This window comes from Cnephaeus nilssonii (genome assembly GCF_951640355.1).
Source record: "Cnephaeus nilssonii genome assembly, chromosome: 8".
Classification (NCBI taxonomy): domain Eukaryota; kingdom Metazoa; phylum Chordata; class Mammalia; order Chiroptera; family Vespertilionidae; genus Cnephaeus; species Cnephaeus nilssonii.
In genome coordinates this window covers 48,819,886-48,838,754 of record NC_137079.1, presented here as the reverse complement: position 1 = coordinate 48,838,754, position 18,869 = coordinate 48,819,886, and positions in this window count along the sequence as shown.

Genomic DNA, 18,869 nt, shown 5'->3' with positions numbered 1-18,869 from the left:
GCCTGTTCTAAGCACTCTGGATACTCCATGATGTAAGAAAGCTCTCATTTCTATTTTGCCTAATTGAGAATTCAGGCTGGAAGAATAGCAGGCATTGCTCAGAAATGTTACAGGGGAACTAACAATGCACATATGCCTGAGATAAAAGATTATGGTTACAGCATAAACAGTCAAGGGCCAAGAAAGTAAAGCTGGAGAAGATTATTCGGAAAATTAGGACATTCAAAAATGCCTATCTATACAGAGGAATTTAGAAACACATGTCATTTCCAAGGCAAAAACATGCTCAGAAAAAACTTCAGAAAACCCTTAGCTACCACCTCAGCTTGATCCTTAAGTTCTTCGCAAGACCAGATAAATTTTAGACTCCCTCAAGACTGAGCCAATCTGCACAAACAGGGAGAGGTATTAGTTTTTGTTATCGTTTTGTTTTTATTTTTGTTTTTAGTTCTATCTGTCCAAGGAAATCTCATGTCAAAACATGAGCAAAAGAAACAGAGACTTCAGTGACCATAGACAAGAAGAAAAATAATCTTTACAAAAATAGTTTGAAAAATATCACTGACCCTTTTATATATATATACTAGAGGCCAGATGCATGAAAATTCATGCAAGAGTAGGCCTTTCTTCCCCCGGCTACCGGCACTGGCACCGCTTCCCTCCCACACCCAGGACCCATGCTGCCGGCACTGCCTTTCCTCCAGCACCCGGGACCTGGGATGGCTTCCCTCCAGCTGCCCACAGGCATCCAGGACTCGGACTGGCTTCATCAGGAAGGATGTCTGGAATGATGTCCAGTCTAATTAGCATATTAACCTCTTATTATTATAGACTAGAGGCCTGGTGCATGAAAATTCGTGCACTCATTGAGGGGTGGGTCCCTCAGCCCGGCCTTCACCCTCTTGCAGTCCAGGAGCCCTCAGGGGATGTCTGACTGATGGCTTAGGCCCGCTTCCCACAGGGAGTGGGCCTAAGCTGCAGGCTGGCCTCCCTCTGTGGGAGCCGACTGGGCGGCCCAATCAGGGGATGCCCCCCTCCCCCCCCCCGATCGCTGTCCCCTCTCTCTGCCTGCTGAGATGCTCCTTGAAAGACATTACAGATGCATGTGTTTTCTCAAGGATGCTTACCCTGCTGATAGTCTCTAATAGTTAATTTTAGTTCAAGCTGTTGTTACAATAAAAGCCTGAGGAGGCAGGCAAACAGGGCTACTTGGTGGTGATAGCCAGGTAGTCCCTTAGTCTCTCTTTCATAGAAACATGTGTCAGAGTAATCACTCAACCGTTGTTCAGGGACTGTCGGTCAGTCCCAGCATAACAACACAGTACCAAAATATATAAAGTAAACACTGTAGAATATACGAAGCAAATATTGACAGAATTAAAGGGAGAAATAAACAGTTCTGCAATAGTAGTTGGAGACTTCAATATTCTACTTTCAATGAAGGATAAGACATCTCCTCAGGAGATAACATTTCTATTACTTATTATTCATGAAACATTTTATCAATAATGCAGGCTAACATGATGCTTATGAGGGATTACATAATGTCTCAAGTTTCTACAGTTTCTAAATTCCTGCTGAAATATACTTACTTTTTTCTTTGCCTTTAATTATTTTTACTTTGATTCTTTTCAGCATATTTATTGTCATCATTTGCAAAACTTTGTAAGCCATTTTAACTAAAAGTTTGCATGGCAACACAGAAGAATTTTTTAAGAAATAGAGGCCAGACAAATATGTTTGTTGTTTTGATTTTAATCATTGTCTAAATTATCTTAAGAAAACTAAAATTTCAGTTTCTAAATTAATTTTTTGATGTGTCATGGTGTTTACTTTCAGTTTCTTCCTTCAGTGATTATTTGTGTTTATTATTTCTTAATTTTTTATTTAAATATCATATACATTTGTGGTATTTCAGAATTTATATTTACTCCCAAAAGTTTTTATTTAACAAGGAAATTATTTATTCTTGTAATATATATTCACTGACTAGGTGTTACATTTCAGTAACTGTACTATTTACTGGCAACCTAGAGTGAATAAATTGCAAGCCTTTCCCTCAAAATTCTGAAAGTACACTAAGAAAGCTAGAAAAAAATTCATGCAATTATAGTTATTATGTAAGCACATTAATACAGAGCAAATTCTCAAAAGAATATTCACAGTAATGGGAAATAGAAAAGTCACAAATGGGAGAAGATATAGCTTCTTTATTTCTTGATTTTGATTTTTTGTTTAATACTTAAGATAGATAATATGAGAATGTACTTAGAAATGGAGAGTGAAGAAATTGAAAGAAGGTGGAAAGAGGTGAGATTGCACAAGTTTTTGAAGTGCTAATGTTTCTCTAGTTTAATAAAGGGATTGGTGTTTTTAATAGCAAAAAAAGAAAGATGTTAAAGCTGAAAATTTATCCTGAGTAAAAAAGTAGTCTATCATATGTTTAAAAAAATAATTTTCTGTTTTCATTACTTTGTAATTAATGTATGATTGAACTTTTGATTTTAATCCCATCATTTTTGAACAGGAGGTATATTTTTATTTTCTCCAGACCAGGATTCCAGTATATATGAACATGTGTAACAAACCCAAATGTTAGAAAATGAATTTAGGGTAGAACATATATCTTTAAGAATGGTATTGGGAAATTACTTTATTTGGGGATATGTTGAAGTAGAGATATCCGTGGGATATAAAATTGATAAGAGTGCAACCCCTAAAAATGTCATCTTATGTTTTTATCTAAGCTTTGCGTGCTAAATTACATAATTGATATGAGACATTTCAGTCATGGGTAGGGAATGTCTGGCCCCTGGGCCATATAAGGCCCATGAAATCATTTGGTCTGGCCTTGCCAAGGAATTAGGGATGAGTCAATTAAATATTTAACCAAATATAGCAGGCTAATTTTTAAGTTGATAATTTTGAATGGCCCAAGAATGATGTTATAAATATCCAAATGGCCTTTGGCAGAAAAAAGGTTCTCCAGCCCTCTTTATCTGTTGCTTCTTTGCGCACGTGTGTGTGTGTGTGTGTGTGTGTGTGTGTGTGTGTGTGTGCTTTTAAAAAATTCTTCATAGTACACTTTTATTTCCAAGCATATTTTTTTCTTACCTAAGTCACTTGTTTGCTGACTCATTTCACCTTCAGTTGTGGATGTCAAGGGAATGAAAACTAATTTAAATATCATCCTAAGCAAATTGTATTAGAATGACAATTCTGCTGTAGAATGCAATTTACATAATAAATTCTAAAATCAAGTATAAATGATTTATGGATTACCTACTGTTTGTGATTATTTGCACCAATTTTCTATTAACACAGAGAAAGATAGTCTTATTTAGCATTTTTATAAATAATCGTGAATAGGAAATGTCCATTGAATTTGTGGTGCATGAAGATTATAACAAGTTTCCCTGGATGGTGAAATGCCATGTCCATGGAGACAACCAGCCAAAGGTGTTTACAAATTTTGAGAGGCCACAAAGATAGAATTTTAGAAGATAAGTAATGAACTTTCTCAGTCTGGGACCATTTAAGACAGAGGTGAATTAATGACATCCCTATTTAATATATTTGTATTCTTTCTGATTGTTGACTTTAAAATTACTTGTTATTCTCAGATCCCTATGTCACTTTCCTTTCCTAATTCTAAGCAATTTTATATCATATACTAGAGGCCCGGTGCATGAAATTCATGCACGGTAGGGTCCCTAGTGGCTGCCAGCTGCTGGCCAGGGCCTCCCTTCTCCCAGCTGCCTGCCACCGCTGCCCCGTGGTGGTCAGCGCACATCTAACTCCCAGTTGGTTGAACTCCTGCCTGTGGGGACAATTTGCATATTAGCCTTTTATTATATAGGATAAAATTTCTACAATTCACACTGAAAGAAAAGCTGAGATATTATAGTTCTAATTTGTATGCACAATTAGTTTGTTGTTTCCTGTCTGTGAGCAGTTTTAAAATACTGGTCCATTAGATTTAGTCTTTGTGAATATTGGATTTTCTGGGAGACAACGTGCAAAACAATACACAGAATTAATATTACTGGAAGTAGAACATTAAATATAATAAATGATAAAGCTACTTTAACATAAATTAGGACCTAAGAATGTATGTATACAAAGAGATATGTAACTTAAAGGTCTATTGGTAGCAGTAAAAATTTATAAAGCCTACTGTTAAAATATTAAAGGAACAGAAATGTGAAAAATTATAAATTTTCTGTTTAATAAGTGCTATTATAATCTCCAGAGTGGGAAAGCAGTACTTAGTGAAATAGACATGCATGATTCTACCATGCTCTCAATTCTCTGAATTCTTAAATCACAGAATGAATAGAAAAACAAACATTCCTTTTAATTTTAAAAGATTTTCTATATAAACTATTAGGAAACATACAAAACATCCCTTCAGGTGTGATAATCATATACATGATAATTCTTTAATGTGCATTGTGAAAAAATTAAATCATAGTGAATTCCATAGCAATATATTTTATATCATTTTAAGAGCTCCACATCATATGTAAAGGTAATCTGAAGGATACTTTATCAAACTTCAGTAAAAGTTATTATGGAAAATATGTCAAAATTTTTGCTAATTAAATTTTTATTAAGTCCCCATATTTACAATGCAACATTTTATTTCTTCGGTAATTTATTCCATTCATTTTATACCAATAACATGAAAGTATTTTCAAAAGGATATAAATAATAAGCTCTATTTATAAAGATGTTTTGGTTTTAGAGAGTAATCTTGATAACTCTTCTGTTTATTTTCACATTATTTCTTATAGGATGGTCGCTAAACAAACTAAATAAAAATACATAGATGACTGCCATTTGGGACAACATAGATGGATCTTGAGAATATCATGGTGAAATAAGTCAGACAAAAGTTAAGAACCATATGATTTCACTCATATGTGGGATAAAAACAAACAAAACCTCATAGACACAGAAAACAGTACTGTGATTACCAGAGAGAAGGGGATGTGTAAATGAGGTCAAATATATGGTGACAGAAGGTGATTTGAGTTTGGGTGGTGGATGTCAAGGGAATGAATATACCTATGCTATATGTCTACGATGTATCATAAAATTTTACACTTGAAATCTATATAATCTTATTGACCAATGTCACCTCAATAAATTTAATTAAAATATATAGATGAAAATGGGACTACAAATAATTCACTTTTTTCATTTCTTCAGTTTCTTTACCTAATGCAGTATTTCCCTCATGTGAGAAACGGAAGTGGTAACTACAGGAGCTGGCTATTTTTTTCCCATCTCAGAGACCTCGGTGGTAAAATAATTTCTAGGGGCCCAAGAGTAAAATTATTAAAGGTTATTAAATATCCTTTATTTTAATGACTACTTAATTTTAATGCGCATGGGTGTTTGAGTCAGACTAAACATAGTTTAAGTCTCTGTACTTTCATTATGAACTGTAATCTAGGCAATTTGCCTAAACTCACAAAGCTTCTGTTTATTCATCAAATTGTAAGAAGAAATGTATTCTCTTCATATGATCATTAGCAATAACCAATTCAATTATAAGTCTCAAACACTTAGCTCTGTGCATTCCACACACTAAATGCTAAATTAAAAAAAATGGACATGTTCTTAATTCTTATATTAACAGGGAATGCAGAAGGAAAAACTGAAAATGATACACTCATGAAAGAAAAGTCAGACCAACTTAGTAGTGACTACAATAAAACAAAGGCAGTTATATAGTGCAATGCAATACCCTTTGACTAACATGTTCATGCTTCCCTTACCCACCAGCTACTATTAATGATGATTCTGTTCTCTGGTTCTATGAGTTTGGCTATTTTAGAGTTTATGTGTAAGTGACCTCATACAGTGTTTGTCTATCTCTGTCTGCCATATTTCATTTAGCAGAATGCCCCCGAGATCCATCCATGTTGTTGCAAATGGAAGGATTTCCTTTCTTTATTATGTCTAATAATAATCTCTCAGAGCAATATTTTTGGCCATATGTCTCCTAGGGCAAGGGAAATAAAGAAAAAAAATAAACAAATGGGAGTACACCAAACTAATTAGCTTCTGCATAGCAAAATAAACTATTAACAAAATTGAAGGGGAACCCATTATATGGGAGAACATATTCGTCTATGATATATCTAATAAGGGGTTAATTTCCAAACTATATAAATAATTATGTTGTTGAAGCGCCTTAAGTGGACTCCAGAGCCTTTCCAGAACATTTTTTTTGTTGATAATTCACTGTGGGATTGTGTAATTAACAGTTTTCCAGAAATATTATATACTTACAAAAAGTACAAAAATCTAAAGTATACATCTAAATCAATTCTAACAAAGTGCATACACCCAGGAAATCAGAAACAATGTCAATAAATGGAAAATAACAAGCTTCCAAAAGTTCTCTTACAGCTGCTTTTTCTTAGTACATTACTAGCCAGAAATCTATACTAATAAAAGAGAAACATGTAAATTGACTGTCACTTCATGACGCCCACAGCCAATCAGGAGTGAGAATGCAAATTAACCCAACAAAGAAGGCGGCGGCCTGGCCCCTTGGCTGCTCCGGGCCTCTGGGCAGCCAGCCTCCTCAGGGCCTCCCTGCTGCACTCCACACCTGTTAACCATACTTACAGCCTCCCTGTGGCCCAACCCCCGGCCTCAGGCAACCCTCTGGTGCCTGAGGTCGTAGCTCCCGGTTTCTGGTGTCTCCCTTTATCCCACCCCTGCCCCACTGCTCTGGTAAACAAAACCCTAGCGTTGGAGCAGCCACATGGGTGCAGACACATGTGGGAGCTCACTCGGTGCACAGTTAGCGCGCCCCAGGAGCCCTGGGCCAGCCAAGGGGCGTTGGTAGCTGCCTTGGTGGCAGTGGCAGGCAGCTCAGCTTTGTTTTGAATGGATGAAAGAGGGCACCTACACAGTAACCCAAATGATCAGATCTCCCTCCTCCCTATCTTGCCAAATCAAGAGGGGAGGGGTGATGGGCATGGAGGGAGGGCAGGCGGGCAGGAGGCGGAGGGCGAAGGAGGAAGAGGATGAGGAAGGGGGCCAGTTGCATCACACTTTCACAATGGGAAAGTGAAACGCAGTAGCGCACCCAACCTCTCCAGTCCTCTCTGCCTGCCTCGCTCCTCGCACCTCTTCCCCTCCACGCCTCCCTGAGAGCGCCAGCACAAATGCGAATTTAGATGTTTTACTTGTTTTGGCCAATGTTATAAAAGACAATTTCATATAAATAAAGGCTTTTGCTTCTACTTTTGAAGCTGTGTTACTGCCAGATAACATGCCTGGACCCACTGCTAGAAGATGAGAAATAAGTAAAATCATCCTGTCACCCAATCTGACAGCACACTGATTGCCTGATAGATAGATGTAAGAGTGAGCCAAGCTCAAAGTAAGGAGAACTGCACACCCACGCACAGGCAGAATTTTTACCCTACACCCTTTGAGGGTGAAATAAATGCTTTTTGTTTTAAGCCACTGATATTTGAAGCGGTTGGTTATGTAGCATAATCATGCTAATACAAATCTGATACAGAAATCAGAATTTAAAGTGGAGTGCTGCATATTAAAAATAAAACATAACAAAATATACTATGTTGGTTAGCAGAAGCTTACAAAATGACTGTGATGCCCTGAGGATCTAGGAAAACTCATGACCTGTTGTGATATTGGGATATATTAAGAAATATACTGTATATTTGATCTTCATCCCAGGATTCTGTCATAACAATGTCTAAAAACCTTGGAATTTCCTAAGTGATAGGTATGAGAGGTACATCTTCTGTTATTTACAATAAGCCCCTTTTAAGCATACCTGAGTTTATGCTAATGAGATGACACTTGGTGGGCCCCTAGAGAGCTTCAGGATGGAAGCTGGGTGCCCCAGGAATCAATCAGATGATCAGAGGATTGGAACTTGCAGCCTCACCTTCCAACCTAAAGAGTGGGAAGAGAGACTAGAAATTGAGTTGATCACCAGAGGACAATGATTTAATGGAACTTCCATAAAAACTGAATGTTGGGATTCAAAGAGTTTGGGGATGGTGAGCACATCAAGGTGCTGGGAGTGTGGCACAGCCGCAGAGGACCAGGGAGCGCCACACCCCTTCCACATCCCTTTCCCTATCAATCTGGCTGTTTGGGAGTTGTACCCTTTATAATAAGCCAGAAATATGAGTAAAGTGCTTTCTTGAGTTCTATGAGCAGTTCTAGCAAATTATCAAACCTGGGGATGGGGTTGTGGGAAACTTACAGCCAGTTGATCAGAAGTACAGGTGGCCCTGACTTGAGATTGTTGCTTGAAGTGGGCTGGGGGGCGGGGGCAGTTTTGTCAGGTTGAACCCTTAACCTGGCAGGTCTGCAGTAACTCCAGGTAGTTAGTAACAGAACTGAATTTACCTGTAGGAGACCCAGTTGGTGTCTGAAGAGTTGAATAATTGGTCGGTGTGTGAAAATAAACACACATACACACATTTGGTATCAGAAGTTTGGTGCTGTAAAAACACAAAGATAGAAGCAGCTGTAATATGTAGTGATGGACTATTTCATAAAGTTATATTATTAACTTTTGGATTTGGGTAAAAAAGAACTCTCCAGGCTAACTATTGAACGTGGCAGCTGATACCTTTTAACTGTATATTGTAAGATAGTGCAAAAAAGAGATGTGGTCAAAAGAAAAAAAAAAAAGAAGTACAGTTGCAAGAGGGGCTAGAACTTCCTAGATTAGAAAAATAACATTGATTCTTTCCCTGGGGCAATGTAATACTCTCCAATAAGACATGGCCTCAGACTATAGATCTCACAGCCATGGACTTGTGAAATTTTCGTCATGACCTTTTAAAAAGTCAGAGCAGTCATTCCTAGACACTTTCAGGTCTCTCAAAAGAATTTGTAGAAAGCTTTAGTTCATAGCACAAAGAAGCCTAGCTTCAAAATAGTAGAAAATAAGTCCAGAGAGAAAGACAGAGCAGGAAAGCAATTAGGAGTGTGGCTTTTGTTGCATGGGTTGGATTATAATCAGTTGGTAGTAAAACTAACAAGAAATTTCAAGAAATAATAATGAAACAAGTTTCTACATCCTCTCTTAACCTCCAATTTCCCCCCCCCCCCCTAGGAAACAGGCTGAGAAAATTCTGCAATATTTTCTTATGCCTTTTAAAGAAGTGCCTAAGGAGTTTAATAAAAAACAAATGAGGTCCAAGGAGGAAAAGACAAGTAAAATGGAGGAAAATGAATTGAGGATCCACTCCCATGGAATAAAGTCGTTTTCTATTGAAAAGATATTTTCCAGTCCCCCAGTAGGCATCTCAGACAACGTTAACCCAGCAAGGTTGAACATTGTTACGGCTGCTATGGAGGCTTCATGGTTAGAGCATCAGCCTGTGTACTAAACGGTCTCAGGTTTGATTCCTGGTCAAGCTCAGATGCCTGGGTTGCAGGTTTGACTCACCACCCAGGAGGGAGACCATGTGAGTGGCAACTGATCGATGTGTTTCTCTCACATTGATGTTTTTTTCTCTCTCTCTCCCCTCCTTTCAATTCTCTTTAAAAATCAATGGAAAAAATATCCTTGGGTGAGGTGTAATAACAAAAAAATATTGCTATGGTCAACCTACTCTCTGTACCTGCTATTACTCATCTCTATTTAGAATCAAAGTATTTATTGTAGTTATTCTGCCTCTTTCTCTCACCATTATATACTTTTGGTTTTTGGGTGTTGTTTTTTAGTTTATGATTTCCCAAGATTAAGATGAGATCATTTGGACTTGATGTTGGTAATGAGATCCTATACTTTGAAGTTGATCTGATTGAATAGACCTTTGTTGGTCTTGGTAGGGAATGGGTGTATTTTTGTTTGTTTGTTTTGTCTGTGAAAGGGATGTGAATAATTGTGGCCAAAATTAATTGCGGTACATTAATTTTATTGGTGGATATATTGTTCATTTCTCTCTGTACCTATGTCCTTTGATATGTTGTGTTATCTCACTAGAGTTGTGGAATCTAATTCCTCCACTGCTTGATTATGAGTTTGGCTACTTGACTTGTTTAGCTAATGAGATCTCAGCACTAGTGATCATACAATAGCTTTCACTTACGTTTTTCAACCTCAGATCCCACCATGAGGGTGTGCTTAGAATAGCCTGCCTGGAAGATGAAAGACATTTGGCCCAATTTTATGACTGAACATTGTGTATTTTATAACTTTCCCAATGAGTACATATAAACTAATTTGGACCCTAGTTCATGCCTTACATATAGTCAATAAATTCTAAATTATTGATTTCATATGACTTTATTAAATTAGTCTAATGTTAATATTAAATTAGAATAAAAACAGTAATCCCTATAATGTTTAGTTGAAAGATAGCTTATTAATAAATATGTGACTATATCCAACTAGCTAGGTATAGCATAATTCAGTGAGCTATGGACTCATGAGCTAACTAAATTCCTTTTAAGCCATTGAGTCCTGGATGATTTATTATATAGCATCTTACAATAGATTACTGAGATATAAGACCTATATCAGGATATGACATTTTGAGCCAAAATTTGAATGCTTGTAAAAGAACCAAAGAGGGCATTCTGGTAAAGGAAGACATTGCCATAAAAAGAGAATGGGATTATTCTGAGGAGGAGAAAAAAAGTTAGTATATCTGCAGGAGAGGGATTAAAGACAACAGATAAATTAGGCAGGAGCCACATCATGTGGGGTTTTGTAAACAAGGATAATGTGCTTCTATTTTTCTTAGTATAATGGACATTTTTGGAACATTTAAAGTAGTGTTTAACATAGTTTAAATTTTAAAAGTAAGTTTCTTATCATCAATAATATTTTAATAACTCTGATACCAGGTGGGTATTAGACTTACTGGGAGGATCATTTTGTAAATTATATAAATGTCTAACTACTATGCTGTACACCTAAAACATATAAAATAATGTTGAAGATAAATTGTAATAGAAAAAATTAAGAAAAGAAAACTATATTTAAAAAATAAAGATGTTTTTGAGTTCCACATGCAGGAAAAATGATAAAAAAGGTTCCTATGCTTCCCTATATAGAATGGATTTCATTAGAGCAAGAATAGAAGAAAACTAGTTATGAATCCAGAACCCAAATGATTATGACTTAAACTCTTAAAATTGTATAGTTTGTAGCATGCCTTCAGGAAAGTAGAAGGAGAAAAAATATCACAAAATAAAGCCGAATAGTGTCTCTGGGATATATTAGCTATTAGATTATATTTATTTACATACACTACCTAAGTAGGAATCATTAGTTGGAAGAATATTTATTATACTGTTTTTAAAAAAAATATAATTTATTGATTTTTTTATAGAGAGGAAGAGAGAAGGATAGAGAGTTAGAAACATCAATGAGAGAGAAACATCAATCAGCCGCCTGCTGCATACCTCCCACTGGAGATGTGCCCGCAACCAAGGTACATGCCCTTGACTGGAATTGAACCTGGGACCCTTCAGTCCGCAGGCCGACGCGCTATCCACTGAGCCAAACTGGTTAGGGCAATGATACTGTATTGATTTTTTGAATTTTAAGCAGATCCACAGTTTAAAGTACCAAAGACATAATTTCCTGAGTCATTATACTTATTTATTAGTACTCTTTATATATATTTAATAGTATACTTGCTTACATATCTCATATCTATTTATTCTATCTCTTTGTGCCAGAGATACTTGGATAGAGTCTACAACATTTCCATTTTTATTATTGAACATTGTGTATTTTATAACTTTCCCAATGAGTACATACAAACTAATTTGGACCGTACTTCATGCCTTACATATAGTCAATAAATTCTAAATTATTGATTACATATGACTTTATTAAATTAGTCTAATGTTAATATTAAATTAGAATAAATACATAATGATGCTACTTAAATAACAAGAACATTTTATTCATGGTATCTTTTGATGTGGTTATGATCCTGGCAACAACATTTAACTGGGGGCTGTTTAATCTTATATGGTTGCTGAAATGTATGTACTTTGCACACATATTAGATCATTCATTCTATAGGTAAATATTACTGATAATTGAAATTATCTTATTGGACTCTACTTTAAAAGTTAATTTACTGACATACTTCTATGTGGGGGTGGGGAGACAAGGAGAGATAAGCCAAAGAACTTATATACTTACATGCATAGCCCATGCACATGAACAATAGGATAGTGAAGACCTGGGAGTGGGATGGGTAGGAGCTGGGTAGAGGCAGGTAAAAGGGGAGGATGGGATACAACTGTAATACTCTCAATAATAAAATAAAAATTTAAAAACATTAATTAATTAATTATTTCTTTCAGTGGAATGATCTTATCAAAATATAAATTATATAAAATTTCTCACTTTCAAAAATTTATTACATTTAGAAAAAAAATTCAAACTACACTTATTGACCAAAAGACTGCTTTCTCTTATTCCTACCTATCTCTATTTTTTGAAAAATTATTATTGATTTTAGAGAGGAAGGGAGAGGAAGAGATAGAAACATCAATGATGAGAGAGAATCATTGATTAGCTGCTTCCTGCATGCCTCCTACTATAACCCAGGCATATGTCCTGACTGGGAATTGAACCAGTGACCTTTTGGTTTCTGGGTCAATGCTCAGCTGCTGAGCCACACCCTGCTGGGCCCTACCTATTTCTTTAATATTCTCCCACTCAATCTAACTCACTATGAGCCAGGATGGCATTTACATATGGTTTTCCTTCTACTCAAAACATTCTTACTTTTTATATCTTTTTTAATATGGCGAGAGAGAGAGAGAGAGAGAGAGAGAGAGAGAGAGAGAGATTGATTGGCTGCCTCCTGCATTCATCCCACTGGGGATTGATCTGGAAACCTGGGCATGTGCCCTGATCGGGAATCAAACTTTCAACCTCTCGGTACATGGAACGACACTCAACCAACTGAGTCACAACAGCCAGTTTACATTCAATATTATTTTGTATTAGTTTTAGGTGTAAGGCATAGTGGTTAGACATTAATATACTTTTGGTTCTTTTTAATTGCCATCACCTTAGTGATTATCTTATGTGTTACTTCATGTTCTCTGAGAAGCAGAACCCAAGACAGAATTAGATAGATTTTCAAGAAATTTCTTGGGGTAAACACCTGAGAATGAATAAAAGAAAGGGAGGTGAAGCATTGAAGAGATCAACCAGATTGCAAGGCAGGCTCACTCCTATGAGGGAGTAGAGGGAAGATGATGGCAAGAGACGACTGCAATAGATATCCATTGCCTGCCTAAGTCTCATCTTTTTTAAAAATATATATTTTATTGATTTTTTACAGAGAGGAAGGGAGAGGGATAGAGTTAGAAACATTGATGAGAGAGAAACATCGATCAGCTGCCTCCTGCACACTCCCTACTGGGTATGTGCCTACAACCAAGGTACATGCCCTTGATTGGAATTGAACCTGGGACCCTTGATTCCGCAGGCTGATGCTCTATCCACTGAGCTAAACCAGTTAGGGCTAAGTCTTACCTTCTTACTTATACATCATTCTTGACTTTTTAACCTCTAGAACCCCTCTAGTTAAGAGTGGTTCTCCCCTAGTGCAGCTCCCTCAGTCATGTGTTGCCATTGTCATTTTTTGCTTGTCTGAAAAATATTTTTTACCTTTACATTAGCTTGCCATTTGGTCAGAGAATATGCTTTCTGTGAAAAGTTGATAAACACTTTGTGGCAAAACTTCGAAGCATGCCTCTAGGAGTAACTGAAGGATCCAGGATTTCTGTTCAATGGCTTCCAAGTACTGTAATAGCCAGCAGTATGGACAGGAAATATTGTAGGTATTGTCCAAGCAAAAATCTCATTGGACAAATTTCAACAAGTAAGGAAGACTTTATTAAAGGCTATTGAATAGGAGAGAGAAACAAAAACTCAGACTGAATTCAACTCCACTGAAATAAGGGGCTGTGGAGATTTTAAAAGCTAGGATGGGATGAAGGACCGTGGGCCATCTGTGTTTCCTGACTGGCCTCACTCAAAGAAAAAGTAAACTTTCTATTATCTTCATGACAGGAGGTCACTTTACAGTATAAAGCGAGAGCCCCTCTGATTTTAGACACCTGCCCTTCCTCAGAAAATGGGAGGCAAGGTTCTTCCTTGCTTATCATAGTTTAAATGGATGATTCCCAGTTCCTTGAGAAAGACCGTCTTGTGTTGTAAAACTATCAAGAGGCTTTTAAAAAAGGTTTACACGTTAAAGGGGCAGAGGAAGAACTTGCAATTATAAGTTTTCTAGAATAAATACTCTAAGAAAAGGAAGGAAGGACATCTGTGGTTAGTTCATCTAGATTCTGCAACAGCCCTTTGAGAAGGAGGTCGGGGGCTAAGAATCAGGAAACAGCATGTGTAAGCTTTAGTCAAGCTGAAGGAAACATTAAGGTCAATATACATTACTGTATGTGTTCACAGCAAGCTATGAGGTAGACATTATTTTCTTTCCAATCTCAGTGATTTTAAGAGATCTGATAAAACCCAAATGATTATTTATGGTAAGCCCATGAATCAAGCTTAATGGCAAATTATTTTTTCCCAACAATAAACTTTTAATATAAAACATTTCTGTGTAAAATATCATGCTTCTATTTTATATTTTACATGCCATCTAAAGCTAAAATTTAAAAATCAAGGGGAAAAATGATATAATAATAGACTCTAAAAAGCTGCAGAAGTTCTAAGAGGGACTCAAAAGGTTAGGGATCAAAGGCCTCATGTTTTCAAATTGCACATTATCTATGCCAAATCATTATACTAATGAGATCCCACTGCAGAGTTCACATTTATAAAAAAGGATTTTCATATTACAAATGTAGAGTCAAATTTTCCTAATGCATTTCCTTTTCCCTTTGGAAACAGTCTTAACTCATTAAGGCCATAAGGGCATTATTTCCTAAAGCTGCCTCTCTTTAAATTCATGACATAAAAAAAGTCTGTCAGGAAAGTTTACTGTAATATGAAATACTCATACTTAAATACATTTCCCACTGTCACATTACATTACCATGGAGGATGTGCTGCACTTGTGTTCTAGCTTGTGCCTTTTCCAGCTATATCATGCTGAGGCAACATTGGACTTTGTAGGCCTTAAACGCTCCTCTCATGCTAATTCATGTAAGACTAGTTCTGTTTTACAGAGATTATTAATGGCCTAACCTTTCTTTGAGTGTAGCGTTATGTGTAAAGGTAATATGTAAAGCAAACAAAACCTTAGTATCTCTGTTTGGAGAAGGTTTTTGACTCAGAAATCCACATGTCTATGACATGTGCCTTTCAGTAACCTTGGAAAGTATATGAAACTCCATGGAAATTAATCAGAAAATCAGCTCTCTGATATAGTCTCCACATATTTAGATAATAGTAAACTAGAAGGAAAAATATAATAACCTACATGTCTTGCATTTTACAAAGAGTTCAAAATAATGCTTTAACCAATTCAATCTTGCTTCTGTGTGAATTCCAAGTTTATTACTTTTCATATAATTAGAAATCTATATAGAGGTAAAAGAAAATTTCAACTTTGAAACATTCAAGCACAAAAACTTGTGTGTTCTCTGACTTAATAATTCAATTAAAATATCATTTTATTTATTTGATTTTCACATGCCAATGTTTATTCTACTATTAGTTTTAAAAAGGACTCTTGCTGTGGTTCTTGTTCCAGCATTAAGAAGGGTTCAGCAATCTGGAGAAAGGCTGTGCATAGATTAAGTAAGAGTCCAAAGATGAAAGATAATTTTAAAAGGCATTGGGAGTCAGAGGAGCTTGGCTGAAGAAACCAAGTTCTCCTTGTCTCAGGACCCCTTGCTTTTTATTAACACAATTTGTCCTAAGGCAAGGTGGAGATATACTTCAAAGGGTAGGGTTTCATCCAGAAGCATTGTCAGATTGGGGAATAGCCTACGGCTGTTCAGGTGTTTGGCCAGTAGGAGGCAATAACCTGTAGATTAAGATGCCCTGAGCTGTCTGGCAGCAAACAATCTATTCAGGTTTGGGGGAAATACCTTTAGCCATTCCAACAGGTGATAACATATGTGACTCAGCCCTTGTTGAGTCCTCAAGTTCCATCAACCTTTTGATGAAACTCTTGCAATTATGACATGCTAAAATTTGCTTCCTGCAGACTCTTACTCATAAAATTAATAAAGTTAATACATTTTGCCCTAATTTCTGGTGTGCCAAATTCCCAACACCCCCCTCCCCCAAAGTAGCATAGATAACTTATCCTTTGGGACCTGATGACTGCAAGAATAAAGAGCCTTATTTGGAAATATAGAATATTATTCTATCAATAAAACTGATCTCAAAAATAATTGTTCCACTTGTTATTTCTTCCACTAATTAAACTCCAAAATCATTTAGACAGATACTGAACCCTCTCTCTAACTGCTTCCCTTACAGTTGCTGACTCAGTTAATTTACAAGATTATTGCACCATTCATTTATAATTTTCTCTGTCAAACAATGTGGTAAGCATTGGGATTAATGAAAGAAGTATATGGAGCATATACATTGCCTTCTAAAATGAGCTTGCTATCTATTTGGAGTCTCCTGTAGTTAGACCCTCTTGGGGTGGTCTTGTGGTTCCCTTATATTTCACAGTTCCCATCTTTACCTGCACACTCCTCACTTAGTCTTTTGTGGGTACATAATATTATCCAAATTGTGATGATAGGAACTCCTTTAACTTGAATGAACAATTAAAATTAGCTGAGGAACAATTTTTGCTCCTCTGAGAATTCTAAAACATACTTCTTTTGTATTTAAACATTTTGAGATTTTTTCTTAATAATCATATCCAAAAAAACATTCTTCCAGTAGATATACAAAACCTCCCAAACTTAATTATTGCTAAAATAAAATATAGTAGGCATTTCATTTCAATGTACTAAGACTTGTCTGATTAAGTCATGAGAGATATGCAAACTTGGTTAATGGGTCATTTTAATATGCGTAAGTTGTGATTTTCTAAGAATATGAAAAATCGAGGCTTCCTTTAAGCTTGAATTACTTTAGTGTTAGGTAGAAATACATTTGCATTTATTAGGAAAAAAAGAGAGAATACAATCAAGTGATCTGGACTTCTATATAGTCCATGTGTAATAGCTGAATAGAAATCAAATCTCAAAGGGAAAGTGGGGGTGGGTGAGAAGAGATTAGGAGCAGGTGTGGGCTAGAAGGGGTCAATGGGGAAAAAAGGGAGACATCTGTAATACTTTCAACAATAAAGAGTAAAAAACTCAACCAAATCCAATTAAAAATAAATAAAATGACCATGAACTTAAAAAAGAAATATAAACTACCTGGTTTGAAGGGCTAAAAGATCAATACCTTAAAACTATTAATATTATTTGACATGTTTTACCTGTGTTATCAACAAAAAATATATCCCTATAATAGCTAGATATTCTATATGCAACTTAAGAGTCAATTAATATTAAGTGCAAAATTAATTCTTGGGAAGATTTAGAAAGATGTTTTTCTTTTCTCTATCTCTCTTCTCTAAGTAGGATTCAGAAATTTCAAATATGTATTTTTGAGACACTAAAAATTGTAAATTAAAATTACATATTAAGGAATATATGTACATTTTGGTATTCTAATATATATAATATTTAAGATAATTTTACTTATTAGAGAGTATGTAAGAATTGTCATTTCAAATTTAAATATAAACTCAATAAGTTAACTTTATAATAGCTAAAAATCTAATTTCTAAAAAATTATGGAAACAATAATTTATAATATATAAGTTTAATTTATTGGGCTTATAAATGTTATTTGGCTATTCAGGAATGTTTTATGCCTATGTTAATTAAAATATAGTTATAAGATAAATATAATATATTAAGCCCAGCTGGTGTGGCTCAGTGGTTGAGTGTGGACCTCTGAATCAGAAGGTCATGGTTCCATTCCTGGTCAGTCAGGGCACATGCCCAGGTTGTGGGCTCGATCCCCAGTGCGGGCATGCAGACCAATTCATGTTTCTCTCTCATCACTGATGTTCCTATCTCTCTTTCCCTCTCCTTTCCCCTCTGAAAACAAACAAACAAACTGTAAGTGAAGTTAAAATATTCAAAGTTTAATTAAGTTTGTGAATGGAATTTATTGTATTTCAAGTACTCTTAAATGTAATTCTTAATGCTTGCTTTACATTTAAATAGAATGCTAGAAATTGTATACTGGATTTAAAAGCTTAAGGAATAAGTAATTGTACTTGTAACTTTAATTAACTGAGTATTAATCTTTAAAATATTAATACATTTCAGAATAGCTCTCTCTCAATACACACACACACACACACACACACACACACACACACACACACATATGCAAACACATATGTAAGAGAGTCAAGAAAAATTCATCTCTACCATATTATATAAAATGGAATGTCAGAGAAAGTCCCATGGAGGAAAATGAAGTTAAACATAAATTAACCCAGGTTAAGATAACATGGCAAAAATTAAAAGTAAAATATGTGGCACACCAAGATTGGTGGAAGATTAATTTAGAAGAAAAAGTACTTAGGAGAATATACCAAAATTATCTATAAGTTTGGTATTATAAGATAAAATTATGCCATCTAAAGATAAAATTTAAAAAGCAAGGGGAAAAACGATATAATAATAGACTCTAAAAAGCAGCAGAAGTTCTAAGAGAGATTCAAAAGGTTAATGTGATAAAGTAAAAAATAAGTCAATGAAGCTAAAATGAGCTTTGAAGAGTTAAAGAAAGAAACCAAAGGTCAAAGAAACAGGACCAAATAACTAATTCATAATGTATAAATCATAAACAGCATAGATGTAAT